The sequence below is a fragment of the Platalea leucorodia genome (genome assembly GCF_965183815.1).
Source record: "Platalea leucorodia genome assembly, chromosome: 10".
Lineage (NCBI taxonomy): Eukaryota > Metazoa > Chordata > Aves > Pelecaniformes > Threskiornithidae > Platalea > Platalea leucorodia.
The window spans coordinates 6,937,978-6,961,113 of NC_138832.1; positions in this window are offsets into that span (position 1 = coordinate 6,937,978).

A 23,136-nucleotide genomic window follows, 5' to 3' on the forward strand; every position below is an offset into this window, starting at 1 on the left:
TATATAGATATGCAAAAGGCTTTCTTTCAGTATATCTCCTCTTCTTCAGAAGACCTTTAGACTATTATGACAAGTTTGCCTTGTTTTAGGCAATTCACTTTAAATGCAAGTTATTGCATGCTGTGTATCTAAGCTTCTGCACAATTTTGATCAAGTATAGTATAATCTTCATTTTCTTTTAGTGTTGCATATTTTTCCTGCACTACTTGAACTGTTTTAATATTCCTTTTCAGCAGTACTTGCTTTCATGAAAAATCAATGTCTATTTCTGTAGAAGTAGCAAAATTGCTAAAATCTATTGCACTAGTTAAAGATTTTTCACTTATTCTTGCCAAATATTAGCTGGCTAATTTCGGAAAGCTAAAAACCAATAAATATAGTTCCAGACAAAGAAAAAGTGTCAGCTAGAAAAAGGAACTAATAATTATTTTTAAAAGAATATGTATTTATTTAAATTCAGCTGAATATATCTATTAAGTGGGCAGCTATCTCAAAAATCTGAGTGTTAAATTAGAGGATGGGAGTCTTGAAAAGGAAAACATTCACTTTTTAAAGATGGAGAGAGGTGCCACTTGCCCTTTTTTCAGTTCAGTACTTCTTAATAATTTTATTCTATACAATTTAAGATTGGGCTGCAGTTATATATATTGGAAGTTTAGGGATGGGGACAGTCCAGAGTGGAGACCTTTGGGGACTTCTGCAGGCTGTGGTACTCCAGAAGTAAGGATGAGGGCTGCTGTCCCTTCAGGCATGGGTGTCAGCATCCTCTGAGCTCCACGGAGAAATCCTCCCTCCTCTGTCCAATCAGAGGTTATAGAGTGGAGGTTAGGATTGGGAAAAAAACAGAGTAGAGAACTTTGAAGGCTTTTATAGGTTTTTGCAGTTTGTAAGTTTAAGTGAGAGCTGTTCTTCCTTTGACAGTGGGTGTTGTCTTGCTTTGAGCTCCATGAAGGGGTCTCCAGCCTCTGTTCTGTCACTTTTTATATAAAGCAATCCCATATTTGAGGAATTAGTATAATTATAGTACAGTCTGAGCTTGGCAGTATGGTAGGTTTGATTGTTATGGCTTCCAACAGGACTCTGCTGGTTCTTACTTCAAGGGCTGTCTCCTCTCAATGCAGCATACTTTGAAATGCATAGACTATAAAAGAGACAGCTTTTGAATGACATGATTGTATTGCCTAGCAGCACAAATTTAAGACAGGATTGCACATGATTCACAAGAGAATTCTTATTACATCCTTTTTATATATTTTCTTTAGTTATACATCAGGAAATTTTTTGGGGTGCATGTATGTTCCTGTATCCCAAACACAAGTTTTGTAACAACTGGCTGATATTACTGCATCAGTAATATTTCTGATGGCTTCTTAAACTTAAGAACTGTTAGTTAAAAACTTCTGCAACAGGAACCTCAGAACTTGTGAATTTACTGTTTTCTAATTCATTTGCTTTTTTAGCAATTAACAACACTGTCACACCATGGTCTATGCTTAGCTTGTTCACCTTAAGTGGGGCATTCTTGATGGGTTACACGTGCTCTCATTTAGGTATTTTCCATTACATTCTGCTAAATTCAAGTTTTTATTGTCCACAAAAGTTTATTCAATGATGACAAACACTTTTTTTTTTTCAGAACCTAATGCACTATTGCCATTACAGTGATTAAGGGATTCTCATTTCTTTTGAGATAGTATTTCTGAAAATAGACTATCTGGAGCAATTGCCACAGTCTTTAATTGATACATTAGAACCATTACACCTTTGTCTGTGTTCAGGATTTACTGTTCATTCTGATCTCCATATTGTCAAGTATTCTCACTAGTGAATGTGATTGAGTTTTGACTTGCACATCCATCATTCTTAACATCTGGACTTAAAGTACCCATAGTATCTCCAGAACGTGTTTTGACCCTTGCCATGCACAGTGTAGATTCAGTCTTCTAAGTAATTGAAAGAAAGCGAAGTGCTACAAATGGGAGAGCTCTGCACCTTTAAATAATAAGTTATGTGACTATAGTCTGTTTGGAACCATTTATTCACTATTCTCTTTCATGTCAAATGAATACCAGTTTTACAAAGTTGAAATCATCCTTATCCTTCTCTCTCTGTTACTATGCAGTAATAGCAAAAACTATCTCTGGAAGTTCCTGAAGCAGAGTTTTGAGAAGGTGGCAGGAGGGGGGAATTTACCTGTTGGTGCATTTTATTTATTTATATCTCCATGGCAAATGGCCTTTAAAGTTCAGGTTTAGGACCCCACAGATTAGCAGCGACTCCTCCACTAGCTCTCCCCATATAGTGCATGTTGGGGACGGGAGAGGGTCAGGTAAAAAGGTTGCATTGTGTAGCCACATGCTGCAGCCTTCATTCTCAGCATAGCTGGATTCATGCCACCCCACACAGTAATTGTGTATTGTACAGTTTTGATCAGGTAGTGAGAGTGAGATGAATCCCTGAAGCTTACCTATCTGCAAACACTCAGACTTGGTGAAGAGAAAATTGATAGTTTTGCATGGCTTTTACTAATCTCTTGTTGCAAATATCTATTCCACTTGAGATGTTTATGAAGAAAAATGCCTTGCAACTTAAGGGGATTGGTATCACTATTTGTAGTTATTTTTAGTTCTCCATTGCATTGATTTGTGGTTACTTCTGTGGTTAGGAAGAACAAAATCTAACCAAACAACCGAAGACAACCCCCAAAACCCCAAACCAAACCCTGCCCCTCTCCACCCAAAACCAGCCCTTCAATATGTAAGAAGGCCTTTGGGACAAAATCATATTCCTTCAGAAGCTTTGCAATTTTTTGTTCTAATTTTCTTTGTTCTTTCCCTTCCTCTTATGTCTAGCCCTTATATAATAATCTTTCTTAGTCTATTTTTTTAATACAGTTTCTATCACCATTGGCTCTTAACAGGGTGCTACACAACTTGTTCTATTATACATTTCAGTAAAATGTGCAGAGCCAAAGGCTGTGGGAGTTTTGTGCAACCACTAATGGAACATATATCTAATTTTGAAATCATAGAATTTTTTTAACTGAAACTCTTGGGAACTGTTTTTTTAACAGCTTCTTACTTAACAAATGTTTAGATAATTGTATTTCTTGAAGTTAGAGCTGTTGATCATATTGCTTCACCCTTCTGTATTTTAATTCACTAGAAATTTTTTCTTTTTTTCAGAAAACTGTATAGTAATTAGTGTAATACTTGTTACTCAGTATGGGTAGTGTAATACTCTGCAAGTTTATTTCTACTCTTGAATAAAGTCACAGAGGAATGGCCTTTTTCAAATTATGTAATGCTTCATGTACTCTTTCTAACCAGCTAAAACCTAAAAAAATTTTAAAAAATCATAGATACACTGCTGTTAGCGTGTACCTTTGAAAGGTGTTAAACACCTTCTTTGAATGGGACTGAATTTCTGTAACGTAACTTGATAAATACACAGCTTTAAAACATGCAGGTTGTTGCTAGGGATTGGCAGCATTTGCAAATTGTCGGAACAAGTTGAAAGACCTCTGGAATAAGAACCAGCTTAAAAAAAAAAAAAAGTTTCAGGCACATTAGGAGAACGTGAGTGGAATTCTCATGATAGATGAGAAGTTTTTTATAAAAGGAGAACCAAAAAGTTTAATGCCCCTAAGTTATTCTAACTATTTTCTTTTAACGAGTAGACCAAAGTTATACAGCAACCACAAAAATATAAGAAAAAGGTATGTAGGTCTTCTACCTTGTAGCATAAATTTGATTAATGTATTCTCAATGAAAACTACTACAAACTTGATTTTTTTCCCCCAGATTGTCTTCTATTTGACAGTCCTAAACAAAGCATCCAATAAAGATATTTAGTTGTCATTAACCGTCCATAGCTGCTCCAAATGGACTAGAAGAACACTATTGCTTTCTAGTTTAACTCTTAATGTGCATCTTTAGTAAACTGTGATTTTTGTACAGGTTTATAGCTTTTCTGTTGGGCTCCACAAGAGCAATTTTCATTATTACGTGGTGTAAAGCATATTGGTTTAGGTATATTTTTCTATCATATATTAAATGTTGAAACAATAACCTTTTTTGCAAGAATTTCTTTTGCCTTTGTGACTACATCATGTTGGATTGTTGGCATGTTTCTGAGTGAGAAGACTGGTTTGTCCTCTTGCTCATAGAAAAAACATTCAAGGCTTTTATTGTACTTGATGACTGGGGATTAATCCTGCTATCTGTTCTGTAAGCAGTGTTATTTTTAGAGGAAGTTCTGTCTACCCACTTCTCAATGAGTGGTGGCTGCTTATTTAAGGACTGAAAATTTCCTCCATTCCTCAATGCTATGGGGTGGGTTTTTTGGGTGGGGGGTGATGGGGTGGGGCGGTTCTTGATTAGATGAATGAAGCAAGTGATTTTTGGTTGTGTGTTTTTTTTTTTTTTTTTTCCTTTGGTGAGATTTTGATGGACCGTAATATACCAAAGTAGCATACAATCCATACATAGAGTAGGAAATATATTAAAAGTCTATAAAGACCTTTCTGAACATGCAAATTGACAAATCTGTGTACTTATCTTGGAAAATTCTGTTGAATAGCTATTGCTTGAACTGAATCGGTTTTCTACAGAAAAGCAAATTGTTATAATAGTTTTGCAGTGAAAATTGCTGGTTGAAGGCTAATTTGTAAAAAGGATTGAAGTCTATTGAATTACTTTTCTAGCGTATATGTGGAAAGTATTCTGGCTCTTCGGAAACCGCGAGGTAAATGTGATAGCTGCACACCAATTAGTGCAGCAAGCTGCTTGTTTAGCTTCCTCAACATCAAGCTTGTGTGTAATCAGCATGTCTTTGAAAAAGGAAAGAGATTTCTGGTGATAGTAACGAGTCAGCACAGAGGGACCAATACTCAGCAAGAGGACAAATCTTGAAATTTGACAGTGGCTTGAAGATGCTGACTGTTAATTTGGCCAAACGCGTATCTCAAGCTGTCAAATACTTCACATTTGAGTTTTTTGTGCTGTTATTGCCAGACACAGTAATTTATGGCTTGGACTTTTTGGACTTTGTGGAAACAGGAAGTTGGGAAGGTTGCTGTCTGCTTACTCTGCTTTTATGTAGCCTGAAAGTAGGCTTTTTGCTATCTCTCTTTTTTTTTTTTTTTTTTTTTTTTTTCTTCCCAACAAGATGGTATGTAATGTGAAGTAATTCTTGATTTCCTTAGTTCTGGGTGGTGCGGAAAACCTTTCAGTACTCTTAAATGAAAGTCACTATACTATAGTGATGTAATACTGTCAGATACCTGGTAAGAGACTGATTCTAGATATGAGTGGGAAGAATCATAGTAAGTATCTGTTTTCAAGGTGAAAACCTTTCTCTGAAATTCGTATTTGCTTCATCCATTGTTTTATTTCCTTCATGCATAGGGAACAAGTTGCTATGAAGCCTTTTGTAAATGTGTCTATCAACCCTGAGTACAGCAACCCTGAGAAATAGGGTTCAGCTAGCAGCTCTCTCCCATGCTTTCTCTAACCAGCTGAAGTACTAATGAGTAATCAACAGAAGTGGAAAAATTTACAGCAGGTCTGTAATACACTCAGCATGGTGAGCAATATTTTGCTGCTGTTAGGTGTCTCTCAGCTTGACATCTGGTGATATATCTCAGATGTTTGAGACGAGCTGAGAGTAGAGAGATGGGCATCTGGGGTACAATTTGCTAGTTTAGAAGCGTAGTGTGAGGTAACCTTGACACCTGGAAGAGAAAATTTCCATTGTCTTCAAAGCACAACGTGAACCCTGGTGTTTTACTGTGATGGCAGATGACACCAATTTTATTTCATGTTATAAATTCAAGTTTTCAGAGCTGATGTATGACTGAGAATATGGCTGCAGGGGTAGAAGGAACAAAAAGAGCTTTCCTGTAAACATTTAGCCTTAATTTACACTTCCCAGTGTAAACAATGAACCTGTTCTTCTCTTAATAAATATTTTTAGAAAATACTCTTGCAGACTGCAATCATCTGAAATAGTTTTGGGACTGATACAGCTAGAAGACCACTAACTCCTAAGCTTGGAGAAAGTGTAGTAAACATTTCGGCATCCAAGAATGTGGATTTTAGCAGTAAATGAAGAACTCAAAAGTGCGTGCTTTGGCTTTGATGTAGCTAAATATGTTGAACCACAGAGACTTGAAAGAATTTGATAAATACTCGAAGAGAAAATCAACCTCCCCTCAGCAGTATAATAAATAATTTTCCCCACTCTCTGTTAACTTGTTTTGCAGAGGAATGGAACAGAAAGGCTACCACCAAAATATTAAACCTCAAACTGAGCCAAAAAAACCCATGTGAGCTTGAATTCTTCCCACAGAGAGATGGAAGATTCTAGACATAGTCTATTCCTTTAATAATCTACGTATCTAATCTCTTTCCTGCTGCCATTACAGTGCTTCAACATTGCGGTGTAGCACTGTATGGTTTATCAGAGTGCCACGGCAGAAACAGTTGTACAGGATTACAGGATGTGTCAGTTACCAGGATTTCCATACTGAAACCATTGCTTTTTGTGATTGTTTAATGTTGTCAATTTGAGCATGTGCGATGACAAATTAAGCTAGCCAGATTGTACTGTGGATCTAGTTTTAACACCAGAAGTTATGCTATCACAGAAGCAATTTTAACAAAGGCAGTATGTATGGAAATAAAGTCAGTAGTGTACAAAATGATATAACAGTACCTACGCTGATTGGTGAATGTAGAAACAGTGGATAAAAATCAGAGCATACTGGATATGTACTTCTAAAACTCTTTTTTTTTTTTTTTACATTAAGGTGCAGAAAATGGAAAAGTATTTTGTTCAAGTTTTTTGTGTCAGCTTCCTTAACATTTGTGCTCACTAGGGTGGCTGGCCTCTGTTCCCGCTGTTTGAGTTATTCTTGCTGCTGCTACTTCAGACATTTGTAGTTAAGAGGGAAATTAAAACTGTAGAAAGGTAGCAGGTACCACAACAAGGCAGCAAGAAAAGCAAGCCCTGGATTAGAAGCAAGTGCTCCTTGGCCAAACAATTGCATGCACTATTAAAAGAAATGTGTCTCCGATTGAATGTTGACTTTGTGGGAAAGTCATCTGTTCTGTAATTGAAAGCAGTTTACTTGAGAACTTCCACAAAGGCCCAAACATTGCTCAGCATTATGTCATTATGAATGACAGCATAGAAACATTTATGTATTTCAAAAACTGATATCATAGCTGACATTAAAGCTTTCAAATTAATGCAGCACAGTAGAAGAGGATTTATAGTGTCAAAAATGATGGTGCGAAGAACCTGATGTCCACGCTCTGCACAGTTCAGAGGCTTCAGTTTGTGAATTGAGTGTCTGTTAGTGGTTTGATAGCATTAAATATGATCTTGGAGTTCGTCTTCTGGATTAGATACGTCTGAAAGGAATTCAGCTCGGGCACTCTTAGATCACTCTGCAATGCCAACCAGTGTATAAAAGGAGGCTACAAATGTGAGATTTTTTTCTAAAGCCCTAGAATGCTGATACAGACACACCATTTGAATCCATGTGTCAAACCTAGTATAATAACGAGACTATTAAAATGCTGAGCTAGAAATTGACTTTGTGGTCCTTGATACCCTTCTATTCAGGGTTTTGCAGAATTTTGTTCTGTGATGTGTCTGAGAGGAATATTTGAAATACTGACCATTAGAGACAGAAGAACAGTTCTAACAATTCTGTGGTTATCTATACATGGTGCATGACTTTCTTGTGTTTAGCTACTGAGTACTCTTTCCTGACTAGATTGTACAGTTAATTTTTGACTTGGGGACTGTTCGCAGAAAACTTACTATGTGGATCTGAAGCAACAAATGAGGCATCAGGACAAAGGAAGGACTTCATTGTATACGTTCAAATAGAAAATTAAATCAGCAAACAGCTCAAGGGTGAATGTTTTCAGGTACTAGAGTATCATGAGTAGATAATATACAGGCTGGAAAATACACCTATTAGTAATACTTAATACTACGTAAACTTTTAGCTATCATCTTTGAAATCCGTCTCTTTTAATGGTTGTGAGTAGTAGGCCTGGAGGCTTTGGTGGACCCTGTGGTGCTACTTTATTCTGTACAAGTGAAAATAAATTCAAGAGTGAATGTTGTTTAGGTATAAAGAGATGCAAAGCATTCATTGGATCTGATCAGCTATCTACATACTAATAATTTTTAGGGATTTTGGTATGAGTGGCTTTCACTTCAAGAATTCTTGCATATTACTGTCAGATTTAGATTCTGGAAAAACCCAGAAGTTTCTAAAACCACAAGGCTCGCTACCTGTCCAGAACAAACTGTAAGAACTTAACACTTTTAATTCAGTAGTAACACATGCACTTCAGAATTACAGTTAACATATGTAGTGATTGTCATATAAAAAGGTTTATTTGGGCATAAGAATAATTACTAATGATGGATGTCAATGGTTTTAAGTTTCAGTGCATAGAACTTAGCTGTGCTTATAGGATTTTGTTAACACCTATCACTGAAGATTAACCTGATCTCCGTAGCACAGGAAATTAAAAATCTTTTGACAGTCATCTTAAGATTATGAGTGGGAAGGCAACATGAAGAGTCTCTTAGCCCCTTAGCATGCACCTTTCTCTTCTATTTCCTAGATAGAGGTCGGCAATGTTGTAGGGATTAAAAAGAAAAAAGCCAATGGTACTGACAAGCAATGCATCTTTCATTTGGGTTACAGTACTTTTCACTTCTCTGTGTGTTACTCAAGTAGCTGAAAGTGCTTTTATGTTGATAATTCTGCTTTCAAAGATTGCACCTAGGAGTAGGTAAGTTATTTTAATTTTTCAAGTGTCTTAATCCTTTGGTAGTGCCCATAAATATTTAACAGTGGCTACTACAACATGGTCTTAGTCTTACTGATACCCATGGGCGTTACCGCAATGCAGGTAATAAAAATAACATTGATGGGAGTAGAAGAATCTGGCCCTCAATAACTTTTTTCCTAATTTACTCTCTGGTAAAACTAGTTTTTGTGGTGCTTAGCCCCATCACAACAAAATTATTGAGGTTCTTCTCTTTCTGAAGGTTCTCTTAAAACATCGTCCTGCTTTTCTGCCTTATCCAAGACTTCTTTCTTTTAGAAAGGAGTGGAAAGAGTAAACCATGCTATCATGGGTTACTGAAATGGTACTATAGTCTTCTGTTTGTACCAGTGACACCCTTCTGCTGCATGGGTTTAACCGAGCCAGTTTGCCTCTGTTTTCAAGAATGAAAATGGAGTTGTTTTTTCATGATTGCTGATGGGAAGCCTCTTCCTCCTGTTTCGTCTGTAATTCCTTGGAAACAATTCTGCGAAGGGCTAGATTTGTTGCCCTGGTGGCATTGGATATAGGCGAGATTTATGTATAGGTAAGGAGAATAGGTCAGCTCTTGAGGATTAGGCTCACTGTGTTCTTTGTACTCACTCCTCAGAGCCACGGACATTCTAGTTTTGTGGCAATTTAGAGAATCAGTAGCTGCATCAGCTTTTTGAGTGGAATATTGAGTTTAGAATTTGACTTCTCTTAAGGCTGTTTTTCCAAGACACAAGGAGTCTCAGCAGAAGATTCCCTCCTCTTTTTCCTGCGGAAAAGAAACCTGAATTTGTTTCCAGAGACCATAAACAGCAGTGAAGTACCATGACTGATTTCACTTCTCTTTGGGAAAAGAAAGGAGTCCCAATGTTCTGCCTTCTTACAGGCGTGTTCTTGTTATACAATTACTCAGCTTTGCAAGCAGTGGTAGAAAGCTTTTGAGGTAAAGGATGAAGTGTCAAAGAGAAGGAAAGAAAATAGGAATGGGTTAGGACTTAGTGCCTACTGTCATCCCTCTTAAGGCTAAATGTTGTATGTTAAGGGCTAGTAACTCTTGTATTTAATATAGCTACATTTTCTTTGTTATATTCCCTAGTTTTTCATTTTTATCCAGCTCATATAAATAAAACAGATATGTGGTGGATTTACTAGACTTTGAAAGAAGCAAAGATAATGGAGAATGTTATACATGTACAATGAAAGATACTCAGGGGTTTTAGGTGTATAAATTAAGAGGTTTGTCATTAATTCTTTCTAGGTACAAATAAAAAGTGTATGCCAGCTACTGTTCCTGTAGGTATAACCACCAGGATTCCTGTGAACAAAGCTTGGCTAAAAATGATACCATAATATCTGGATGGCTAAATTTAGGAGAGAAGCGTGTATCTCCTGAGGTAGGTAGTGGCAGACTGTATGTTCAGGTAACAGTTCTGAAATCATGTACTTGCTTCTTTCATACAGCTTATGGGTGAATCATATCTATGGTAGAAAAATAAAAAAAATCTAAAATGCAAACCACCCCCCATTATGCAGACACGGGAACTTAGATGCTTAACTTCCCTTAATATCCTAATTTTTAAGGGTACTTGAAACTAGACCTATTCATTTTTATTATCCATTGGCTATAATATGTATATTTTAGACATAGCCTATGTCATTAAATCATAAGTTTGGATTTGAATTCTTGACAATCTAGGAAACTCAAAAGCTAGATTTGGCTGCTTACATTTTCATCTCTCTTGCTTGCCTCTAGTATTGTAATTGTAATTGCATTCCAGATGGAAACTGGAAATAGTTAAATTCTCCTAATGGAAAGTGGGTAGTTAAAGGCACTTACTGACACCCAAGTGTCTTGTGTTTATGTTTGCAGAGGTATTAATCTGCTTTTCATGTAGAGAACCACTCTTTCAATGAATATTTGTCCAGTTTCATGATAGTAAGTTGCTATAATTCATGAGCCTGGTTTATGTCTTCTTGATTCAGCATGTCAAAAAAAACCAAACGAAAACAAACCAACAAACAAACCCCCAAAAAACCCACAAAAACCAAACACACAAAACCAAAAAACCCACCTCAAACCTGCCTAAAATTAGTAACAGCAGAAAAGATGCCTTTCCCTTGCTCCTAAACTCTACAGCTCTTCCCCCCCCACATTAGGTGCAGTTAAGTGGAATGGGGCATGGTGAGTATTGCTTTAAAAGCTTGGGTACGCCAAATTCAGCTCTGGTCAGCTGTTGTTAAATCACAGAAGGTACAGCAAGCAGCCAGAGTTTGAGAGATAACATGTGCTGGTTTTAAATAAATAAATAAATATGGGAAAATTTTATTAACTTGAAAGAATTTTATTTAAACATCATCTCAAAGCAGATGGATCAGATGAGATGAAGACTTGAGGTAGAACGAATGGAGGAAAATAAAGTAAGGTCTATGTTATGGTAGTCCTCTACTTTGATGTACAGTGTGTGCTTATGAGATACTTAATAACTGTTAAACAAGAAGGAACAGAAAAAAATCAGACTCAAAAGGAAATTAATTTTGAAGGTCACATTCTTGAATGTCAGAAATCAGATATCTAAGGAAAAAAGTCTAGTGTCAACTGTTAGGAGTTTTTGTACATGATCTAACTGCAGATTTCTTTGGTTGAAAATTGTTGTGGTTTAACCCGGCAAGCAGTGAAAACACTACATGGCCATTCACTCACTCCCTCCGTCACTGGGATGGAGGAGAGAACTGGGGGGGGGAAGAAGATTCATGGGTTGAGATAAAGACAGTTTAATAGGACAAAAGGAAGGGAAATAATAATAATAATGATAAAACAACATGTAAAATAAGTGGTATGGAATAGCCCTTTGGTCAGTTGGGGTCAGCTGTCCTGGCTGTGCCCCCTCCCAACTTCTTGTGCACCCCAGCCTCCTCGCTGGTGGGGTAAGAAGCAGGAAAAGGCCTTGACTGTGTGTAAGCACTGCTCAGCAGTAAAGAAAACATCACTGTGTTGTCAACATTATTCTCATACTAAATCCAAAACACAGCACTATACCAGCTACTAGGAAGAAAATAAACTCTATCCCAGCTGAAACCAGGACAAAAATGTAACTCCTGTATTTGTCATTTAGTGCTGTTTCAAATAATCTGCTACTTTATTTTGTACCACAGAAAGAAAAAGTATGAAAAGAGGAAGAAAATAATTCTGATGAATGCGACAGGAGCAGTTTAACCTTTCCTTTGACATTTCTATAAGAAATCCAGTTAAGTTTATTTTTTCCAAAAAGTTGTAGAGGAGGAGATTGAAGCTTTGGGAGAGTGGAGGGAGTGAAACAGCTTTGAGGGATGAGAATTAGCCCAAACCTTCTCTTAAACAAGTAGACTTTGTCATCTTTAACTAGGTAAGTTAGAAGCAACTCAAAGCCCATTTACACCAGGCAGGGACAAGTGAGTGGGAAGAACCCTGTGCCTGCAGGCTCTGGAAATGCAAGTAGCAGGGCAGTGTCAGCAAGACAGAGCTTACCAGACCAAGTCTGACGCTGTGTTAACACGAATGTTCTGGTTCCTAGACCCAGACTGGTATTCTGCATCATACTGTGGAATTTCATCTCTGCCCTTTGGGGATCTTCACAATTTAACTTTTTCTAAACGGAAGTGGACTTGAGCAAATATCCACTTTTTTAATAACTTATAGCAACAAAGATTTGAAACCTGAATCTTGCTTCATTATGCTAGCAAGTAGTCTGACAATTATAGAATGTAGAATTTATAGCTGACCAAAACTGTTGTTAAATTAGAAATCTGGGTAACTAAGATGTATGAAAACCAGATTGAGACACTTCCACTTGGGCCTGACTTTATGGTTTTGAACAGATTGGAGCTTTAATGACCTCACAGATGGAAACTGGAAATATGTTAATTCTCATGAGATATTCTTATCTAGAATTTTGAGAGGCCTCGTTTCTACCCTAAGTTTCATATAAATATATGACTAAGTGGAAGAATGTTTTTAACTCCTGAGGGTAATCTTTCTTGTTTGTCTCTTACCATTTAAAAAAAAAGTTGGCCATGCTGTCAGTCTTTGGTGCTCCGGGAGCGTTCCTCAGTGAGATAAGTCATATCTATTTTGCATTGTCTATGAGAGTTTACCACCAAAGGTAGTTCTTAGTTTGACCAGATGTATTTAAGGATTTCTTCATTAGTTACAGATTTTCTTAGGCTGCAGTGTGTTTTTTGAAAGAAGATTCTGCAAATCAACTTTCCAAAACTGACATTGTACTGCAAGAATTAAGCTTCAAAATAAGCTTTCACTCAAGTCTTTATAAAATATTGAAATGCAAGACAGTCAATTATTTGATCGAAGAATTAATAAACTCAAATATGTGATCTTGCTAATATGAACATATTTTGGTGTCAAAACCATGGAAAATTGTAAAACAATTGAAAAACTGTACAGGTCATTCTGAGATGAGAGTTGAGGTCCCCCATTCTGAGCCGCTGGCCCCTGAAGCAATGTCACAGTCTCAGTTCTGAGCCAGACTCTGTCTACATAGAAAAATCTCAGTGTTAAACATCTGTCTGCTCTTCATGCTGATGAAGGCAATCCTTGCTCATCCATGTCCTGGCAAGACCTTTCAGCTAAAGAAGATGGCATTGAGAAGTTACTTCTTCCTTTTGCCCTTTATCTGACTTTCAGCTAATAGAGGATGTCAGAAGAAGGGAAGAAATTGATATTACGTAAAGTCCAAGTTAGAAGGGAAAGAAACCAGTTCCATGGAAAAATTGATTATATTTTTGTGACCTATCTTGTCCAATTTTATTCAGGGATTCTACAGTACAATTATACAGAAAACTTGCGAAAAATGTATCAATACCAGTATGATTTTCGCGTTTCTGTAGAACTTGATGGAGTAATTATTACACTAGGATTCAGGTTGTACTGTATTAACACAGCTTCGATTCTGGATTATTAGTTGAAGTATAGGTCTATGAAGCTGGAGTTGGAATATATAACATTTCTGGCAGATGTCCTCTTTTTTTATATCAAAATCAAGGATTCCCATGTTAATTGCCATTGTTTTGTGTCCTTTATAATAGTCTTGGAGCAAATGATACAGGCTGACTTTTTCAACTGTGTCTACAAATGATATGATTTTTCAACATGTATTGAGGAATATAAGTAGGGCCATTGGGGACAGGGGAAGTCTTTGCTCCTATTGCCTCTGCTCTACTTGTTCAGTAGCTATTTAAGAGTTTGGTTTCATTTGTGGTTAAATCAATGTTGCTAATGAGTATATGTGATGAGATGATTAAAAGAAAAATCACAGAAGCATTTAGGGGAAAAAAAAAACCCAAACTAATAGAATTTCACTCATGTCAAAGTAATGTCTGATTTCATGCATATTTCAAGGCTCCAGAGAATGTTACAATTCTTTTATTAGGTAAAAAGAATAAAAGTAGCTCAGTTCGTGCATGTGAAGTGCAGGCATCTCTGCTAATTGAAAGAGAAGATGAGAACCGATAGAAATAACCTCTTCACATGAGTTTATCTTATCTGTGACATTAGTGAAAGCAGGTTAAGAAAGCTCTGTCTAACATTCAGGAACAGTTAACCATCTAGTACTTGTTTGAAACCTAGGCAGCCACTACTTTAGTTGCATGGAGAAAGGAGAAAAAAAAAAAAAAAATCCAAACAGGAATGTGGACAACCAAAATAAACTCCCCATGTTATTTTTGCAGAATATGAAGTGTTATTAGCTTTTCAAATAGAACTGAATTTCCATCCTTTGATGGCAAAATGAACAGGTGAAACCTAATGCATGTGTATTCTGCTTTGTCCATCTTTTTAATCCTGCCTCCACCTGGATTCTTGTAGTATGCCAGATTCATGTTTGCTGTAATTAGTTTCAATTTTGCTATGTTGATTTACAGTAATAGAGAGTTTGGCCTAGATTTCTAAAAGGCTGGCTAACTGAAAGGAAATATCAACAAGTATTCAAAGGCTCTTTTATAACTGCTATGGAGTAATTGGAATATTTTGGTAGATTCAAAAGAATAGCAGCTCACTAAGGGAATTAAATTAAGCTAATGAAAGAAAGCCTTTTACTTAGAACCAATAAAACATATTAGACTTTGCAATAATCTGTCTGAAGTGGTTTTGAAGTCCTGTGGCTTAGATTTTATTTGAAGCTGAATTGGACAGTACACTTAACATACTGTGGGAAACGATCTTGAACTAGTGTGGGGAAGTATTAAATTGTATGTTAGATCTTTTTTCACTCAGCTCTTGCAACCACAGAGGAATTAATAGAGTCCAAAGAAAAGACCTGCGTGAATGATCCAGACTTTGCATGGTTGAGATATATTGACTTTAGTATAGGAGGGGCGGGGGAAAACACGAAACAAAACAAAACGACCTTTCAGCCAATTTCCAGTTGGAGATTGTGAGGGTGGTTACTGATGGTAAGACCCTTTGTATGTTCTCTGCTGTATGTCCAGGTGTGTTTGTAATCACTGTAATAATCGGCTACAATATGGTTTGCATATTCAGAAGTCCTGGCCACATTATTAGTAGGATAGTGATCTAGATGAGGCATTGACCTTACTTTTTGCATGGTAACTCCTGTGATCTGTGTGTTTACTTTTCTTAATTCCCCTCAAAAGATTTTTAAACAAACAACATGGAAATTGTCCTGTTCAAGTAGTAATGGACATTTCATAGAGGACTGTGATGCTACTTGAGCTCAGGTTTCATTTCTCTTTCCTGTTTCTTTTCTTCTGCCTGCAAATAACCTGGCAATCAAAATAAGAAACAGACAATAGAAAAAGGTTCATTAGAACATCACATTTTGATCCCTTTGTCTTGTTATGATTACCTTTCATTGCAAAAATGACCACAAAAGTTTTTACAACTTTATGGGCTTTTTTTTTTTTTGAAGTGTTTATTTTCTTTTTGAGTTTAAGCCACTGTTTTGCTTCATCATGACTTATTGACAGAAACTTCTGCAGAAAAATGACATCCATTATTAAAAATTCCCCCAGGAAATCTCTAGCAGACAAAAAACTTTACTAGCTATAGCTATTCCTCCTTTGTTCTTTTTAGCTGTGCTTATCACAATACCAAAATGTAATTCTTCATAATTGGAATAACCATAACTTATATCCAATAGTTTCATGTAAAATATTATCTAAATTCATTTATTTCATAACCTCTGTTAAGGTGTTCTGACTGCCTAAAGGTTGTTTCTGTCATGTCCTTTCTATAAGTAGAAGACAGAAGATTGGGTTTTGCATTGCCAGAATGTCACTTCCATGTACTATGTCATACAGCTTTTTCTCGTGGTCACAATGCACTCGGAAGACAATTTGCCTTTAATGTTGCATGTTTGCACTGTTTTACAGAGATTATCACCGAACGCAAGAAGGCTTCTCGGAACTTTCCTGGCTTCTTAGGGAAAAATGCTAATCTACTGAACTTTGTTTAGTATTGCTTGATGCTTATACTTATATTTGCAGATTTCTGTTGAAACAAATTAGGGACAGAAAATTTCCTAGTAACCACCACCTCCTTCAACGTTTATCTAACAGATAAACTTAGGGATGTTTGTTCTAGTGCGCCTGTGGCTTATCAATGCTGTTGTCAGAAAGCAGGCACGTTTTCAGGCAGACTACAGGTGGTGTTGACATTTATGGATCCCATTTTCTCTAAATAGGCTGCTTTAGAATCAAGATCATATTCAAAAGCTGCCTTTCAAAACAGTTTTACTTCTCTGAAGGGAGAATTTTGTGAATTCAGACAATTAACGTTTTTAACAGCTTGCACTTTAGAAAGAGGGTAAGAAAGTCACCCACAGCTCTAACATGAGGGATTAAGTAACTTTTAAACTGGAGGCATTATCAGCTCACTGTAATTAGCTCTATGATAAAACTTTGCTCCAAAACTCAGTTAAAATGGCATTAACTTCAACTAGTTCTTTTGAAAAATCCAGACCCCCACTGCAATGCTCCACTGTTCTGGGTTTGTGAGGAACATCATTAAATATGAAAGATGACATTGCTTTTAAAAAATATTTTTAGTGAAAATTATTACATGCCAAAACAGACAAAACTTTTCTCCCTAATTCTAAATGCCTCATTTTCCTGCCGGTCATCCCTGTACAGCTGTGCCTTTACCAGCAGCCTTCTTAACAGTGCAGTATCACCCGTTCACATTTTTTTGAAACACCGTCTGAGATTTTGTTCAGTGTGTTTGTATGTGAGTGTTCATGGAACGAAAGAATTTGCGGGTTGGATGAAGGTGATGGGATGATAATACCTTTTAAAACGAATAGACTTTTTAAAATGGACATGTATAAATTGAGGTTTTCTTAACTCCTCTGACCTGCATATTTCCTACTGACATGGTGAGTGAGCGAAGGAAATAAAGCAGGACACAGGATTAGTAAACAGAGAAGTCATATTCGTACTGCATGAATAGCGTACTTGCTATTTAATTGTTTAACAGAGGTAACTAGTGTACCTAATCTAGCTATGTGGGGCAAATCTTGCTAGACTGGTGGGAGGTATTTTAAGGAGCAGGACTAGTTTCCTTGTAAGTTGTTCTCCAGGTACAGCATGACTGTGATACCAAGAGTCTGCTTTATCTACGTCAGAAACCTATGAACATAAAACAGGCTAACCAGTACCTTTGTGGTACATATTTCAGTAAAGGTAACAACTTACTGTGCATTTGCTGCCCTACAGTAACTGCCAGGCCCACAGTATTCTGTGATAAATGCAATGTGCATAGTGCAATGTGTCCTTATATGTTCTTTTTCAGGACAGGTGAGATAATTTAATTGCAATGAAGTCCAATGTTTGCAAGGCAGATGAGAATTTTTTTTTTAGCTGTGCCATAAGAGAATGACCACTAATTCCCTTTATTTTGCATTTTTTCTTTCCTCTTGGCAAGATGGACTTTCCCTACTTGTTTTTCCTGCACTAGTTAACAAAGAACGGATTTGTGATGAGGACCAGGGCACCCAAAACAATCTCAACATCATCTTCTCATGGAAGTGATTCAATACAAAATATTGCACTGACCTTACATTTTATTTCCACATCATTACATCTCTGTTTAAAAAGCATTTCTTTTCACTATGCCAGGTGTGTGTTGCTATTTCAAACATCCTTTTAAGGCATATTAATTTGGAGAATGCATCTGAGGCACAGTTTTAATAGCTGAAACATTGTATTTACTTATGTTTTTAATAGTTAGGTAACTCCAACAATTGTGTGGGCTTTTTCCACCCCATTTAAAAATAAATTACATCTGGGTCAGAGTAAAAGCTGAAGAGATTTTAGCCCAGCTGGTGTGTTGTGGTTTTTGTTTGTTTCCCCCCACAAAGTAGTAAGTGAAGAATCATCTTCAGAATTGCTGAAGTAGTTTCCTATATGATACCGTGATTTTTTTAAAAACATTGAGCTGTATCTTGCTCAGTTGTAAATCCAAACATGAATAAAAGAAAGACAAAACTCACCTACAGTGTTATCACATGCCTCAAGCAGCATAATAAGAGAGTGATTTTTCCTTTAATAAAGAAATTACTTGTTTACAAACAATAAAAACATAAGACATTTCACATTATAATGGGAATAGTTGCTGAAGTGATATTCTTTAAACTTGAAAATGTAGTTTTGAGAACAGGAAGTCCCCAGAATTCTCCCCACACAATCAAAGAAGGCTTATTTAAATTCCAGTTGTTTGAAATGCATTGCAATTTGTAAATCTGCAATATGAATTTGCACTTCTATTAAAAAATATCAAAGTTGCCTCCCAAGGCTCTTCGGGTGGGAGTATGTTTCTTTTAGATGGGCAAACTAAGGCATGGAATAATTAATTAGTTGTTCCCAGGTCGGTTAGCTTAGGCCAAAACTGTAATAAAAAATCCCAAATGTCCAATATACAGTGTTAAGTCAGTAAACAACTGGTTTCTTACATTCTTTGCTTTAAAAACATACTATAAATTTTTACTTTTTGAGCTCTTTGTGAAGAAAACATAAAATTTCTGCATTTTGCTTGTGGCTCATGTTAAATGTTCAAATTTTAAATGGATACTTGATTGTTTTTTCTTTCTTTCTTTCCTTGCACATGAACTGAAGCAACATAATCATATGTGGTTTTGCTAGAGAGGCTGTTAACCTCTGAGGTATGTGAACTACACAGGGAATAAAAATTGTCTGCGCCAGCAGCCCAACAGTATGACTATGTAACCTCAGTTACAAGAATTTGTCAGTGTCCCAGTGCTTCGCGTGAAGGAGAATGTTGATAGTGGGGGCTGCTCTCTGCTCCTTGCCAGGAGCAGTGTGATGTCGATGGCTTCTCGCTTCTGGGTCTACTCTGGGAGCCAGTTTTTTTGTGATTGCTGTTTACATGCTTAAGTATGTTTTATGCTGTGTCCTTGTGTCGTTGGTCTGCAACTCTATGTCACATCTGGATTTATTACATATTATGTGTTTTACACATATTGAATAGTTGATCTTTTTTCACTTTAATCCTAAAACTAGACTTACCTAGTTCCTAAGGTTGCATTGCACTTGACCAATAATTGACCAGTGCTTGCTTAGTCTGACATCTGTTATTACCTTGTGCCTACGCTTTTAGGGCCTCTGCTATTATCTTATGGCTGTTTTCCTTTACATTGCATTATTGCACTAGATCATAGGTAGTTCATTCTGCACAGAATAATTATTTGTTATTACTCTCCAATAGTTACAGAAATATATATGTATGTATATAACAATAGATGTAACACCACAAAAGCCTAAAACAAATTAGGCAGTGGTCATCAGACAACTGCTGTAGTTTAACAGGCAAAACCAATTTTTTTTTCAGGCAGTCCAAGAAAGACCAGACAAAACTGGAGAGTGTGTCAACTTAACACGCAGCCTGTTGCCTGTTAAAAGCTACAGGCTCCATAGTTTTGGCCAATCTGTGACTGCTAAAAACTGTGACTGCTAAAAACTTTGACTTAATTTAAGTCAGTAGTTCATTTTCATCAGCGTAGCATTCAGAAGCAAATAAGTAGAAAATGAACGAAGGAAACATAAAATGCAACTGTGTTACACATAATTTTTTAATGTGTCCTGATCAATCATTTTACACTGTTTTTTGTATCTAGAAGTGATATGAAGAACACACTAGCTCTAGTTGAACTATTTCCCCTCACTACATCCTTGTTTGTAATTAAAAAAGCAGAAGGTATTAATTCCAGATTTCTTGTAGCTTTCAGGGCAATTGCAACTCTAGAGTTTTTACCAAATGTTTCCAAAGGTATTAAGAAGAGTGCTTAGAACTGCCTTTCGTGATGTCTTTTATAGGTATTGCTGGGTAGCAGCCTTTGACCACATTTACTAGTAGGCCTCTGAACTGGTTCAACTCTGGCCACTCCTATATATTAAATACTTCTTCCTATGCCAGGTCATAGTTGCTTTATTGTCTGTTTGTATTCGTACTGTCACCTGTGCTTCACAAGAAGGAACAAGATGGAGGAGGGGTTTGTTTGTGCTTCCACCTCACTCTCTACATACCTGCTCTGGGGTGGGTAAAATGCCCTTCGTTTTTAAGTCCTTAATTTCACGTGGAAAATGCGCTTCCAGATTTGTATGTTCTGTTGAATTCCTGTACTGTTGCCTAAAGATCAAACAACATAGCCTGTTCCAGAACTGCAGGGAATTAATATTAAAAAAAATTACAATTTTTTCTACTATTTTATAGTTTTGCTTTAAACAAACAAACCAACCAGATAAATCCAGGGAAAAAAGTGGAATAGATCTGAAATCTCATTACTTTGAATTCTTTCCCCAAAATCTGTAGCCCAGTTGTGGCCCAGACTATGTTAAGTGTTCATACATTGCCTAGAGAAATAGACATAATTGTTTCATTAATTTCAAGATTATAATTAAGTCATCTTCAATGTTTTCAATCCTTTTCTCACATTGGCTCTATGAATAAAACATCTCCCAATGGTATATTGTCTATTTTTTAAACATCCTTCTGGATTCCTCTCTAAACTCTTTCTAAATAAAGATACCATCTTGAACAGTACAGTAGGTCAATTTGCTTTTTACAAATTAGGATTTCTGCTATTAATTGGACAGTTTCTAAAATATGGCAAATCAAGGATTCATAATTGTGTCTTAAAAGACTTGTACAAATACATGAATGAATTTTTCATGCATTCTTGATTTGCTAAAATGTGTTCATTTCTCAGTGGATAGAGAATAATAGGCAAGATATTAAAAAAGGCCTTCATTTGTGGGCATAGGAGTGAGAAAAAGCTTAAAAGGTATTAAAGGCAGAAGGGAATCTTCAGGTGAGAGGAAGAAAGCTTGGGTGTAGTACAGAAGTAGTTTATAGATGGGGGACTTTATGGGGCTGGAGTAGGGACACCTTCTCAGAGGTAGGTTGTGAGGGAAGAGAAGAATTTTAAGAGGTGAAAGGGTGACCACAGAGCAATGATTGTAGCAGGTGTGCATAGAGGAGGGGTGAAAGGGAGAAGGGAAAGTAAAAAGGAAAGGATTTTGTAGCTCAGTCTGAACTATGTTTGGCACTAATCAACTCCAGCTGCATTTGGTAGGGTAACTAGCCCCAGAATCAAGAGCCTTTACTAGGGACTAAGGTCAAGCAGTTTAACACTTCTGGGTGTCATATTATCAAGTAACTGAGCTAAGTGTCCTTAATTAGATGCACAGGCTCCATATGCAGTGTGTAGAAAGACTGAAGCACTTATCAAATGTGAGTTTTACTGGAACCAAGAACGTGGTCTAGGGTCTGTATAATTTGACAGCAGGAAATTCCTATAAAAAGAGAAATTTAGTTTGAAAAAAAGAGAGCTGGAAAATCTTCTGCTGAGAAATACAACATGGTATTTTACAGCTCTGTCAGGCTGGGGAGCTAATGCCTGTGCCCTCTGCAGTTTTTTTTTCATCCATGTGACTTCTTCTCCTTGGCTTCCTATATGTTGTTAAATCCCCCCAATTTATCACCTGAAACTAAGTCACTTGTCCATCTATATCTGGAAGTTGGTTTTGGTTTTAAATGTGTTTTTTACTACAAAAATTTACTACAAAAATTTAATTCTAATAAAAATCTTCGTTTTTTCTTTTCCGTTCTAGAAGCCCGATTTGCATTTACAATGATCTGAAAAAACTTCGAATTCATAGTAACTCTGTGAACAGTTTCAACATTTATTTTTAATTCAAAAGAAGACAATGCATGTTTTCTCTGTTTGTTATTGGTGGGCTGCAAAAAGCAGAAGTGTGCTTTTGCATATAAAGTACAGCTTCATCATTAAATAAAGAATGGTTTACTCCATTGGCTTTCTACCTTATAATACACAACAGTATCAAAAACAGAGGGAAGACTTTTTTTTTTAGTTAAAATACTTTTGCTTTATTGTTAATGGCGATTCAAACTTAAGTTATGGAATCTTCTTTTACACACTTTGAATCAAGGTCCTGTTGAAAGTCTGTCGCTTTCTGTTGCAACAGGATTGCCATTCTTGGTGATTTTTGTTTCATTTGTGTTTTGGAAGGAGGCTAGCTTAAAAAAGCAAATTATTTTTTCTTACTTTGCATTCAGTTCTAATAATAAATGTCTTAGGAACTCTGAAATGGATCTTTAGTTGGGCTGCTAGAAAGGAATATAGATATTTTAAAGTATTAATGTAGCTTTTATCCCTTTCCAGTAATGGTATTAAAGGAAACCATCCAAGTACAGATTGTATTGCCACAGTTATTCCCCGCCCCCCTTAAAAAAACAAACCCAAAACAAAACAAAAAATGTTTAGTCTTTCAGATCTTTGGCTCTTCAAACTAATTCCAAGTTGGAAGTTTGCACACAGCTCTTAATGAAGCTGTGTTAAAAATACTACTGTTCAAGTTGCTCTGTCTTGACAATGACTGATTTTAGGAAGAAACTGTCTTCATAGGAGGCTGTTTCAGTGTGTTTAATGCTACTTGCTTTTCATCTTATCTTGGAGAGCATGCTTCCATGTCCATTCATACTTTGGGTGTACATGTGTCCTAACAGTCACAAGTGAAGAGACTTCCACTTTGTATTGCCTACAGAGGGCATGCTTATGCTGTTTCACCCATCAAGCTCAGCACCTGAACATGGAGGGTTTCCCTCAGAACTGGTTATTAAAATACCCCTGTCTTCTCATGTAGTAGTAGAGTTTAACAGGCAACCACCAGGATTGACCTGGAAATTAATTGTTTATGTGGAGGCATGATTACAGTTGATTTTTTCCTTTTTTTTTAA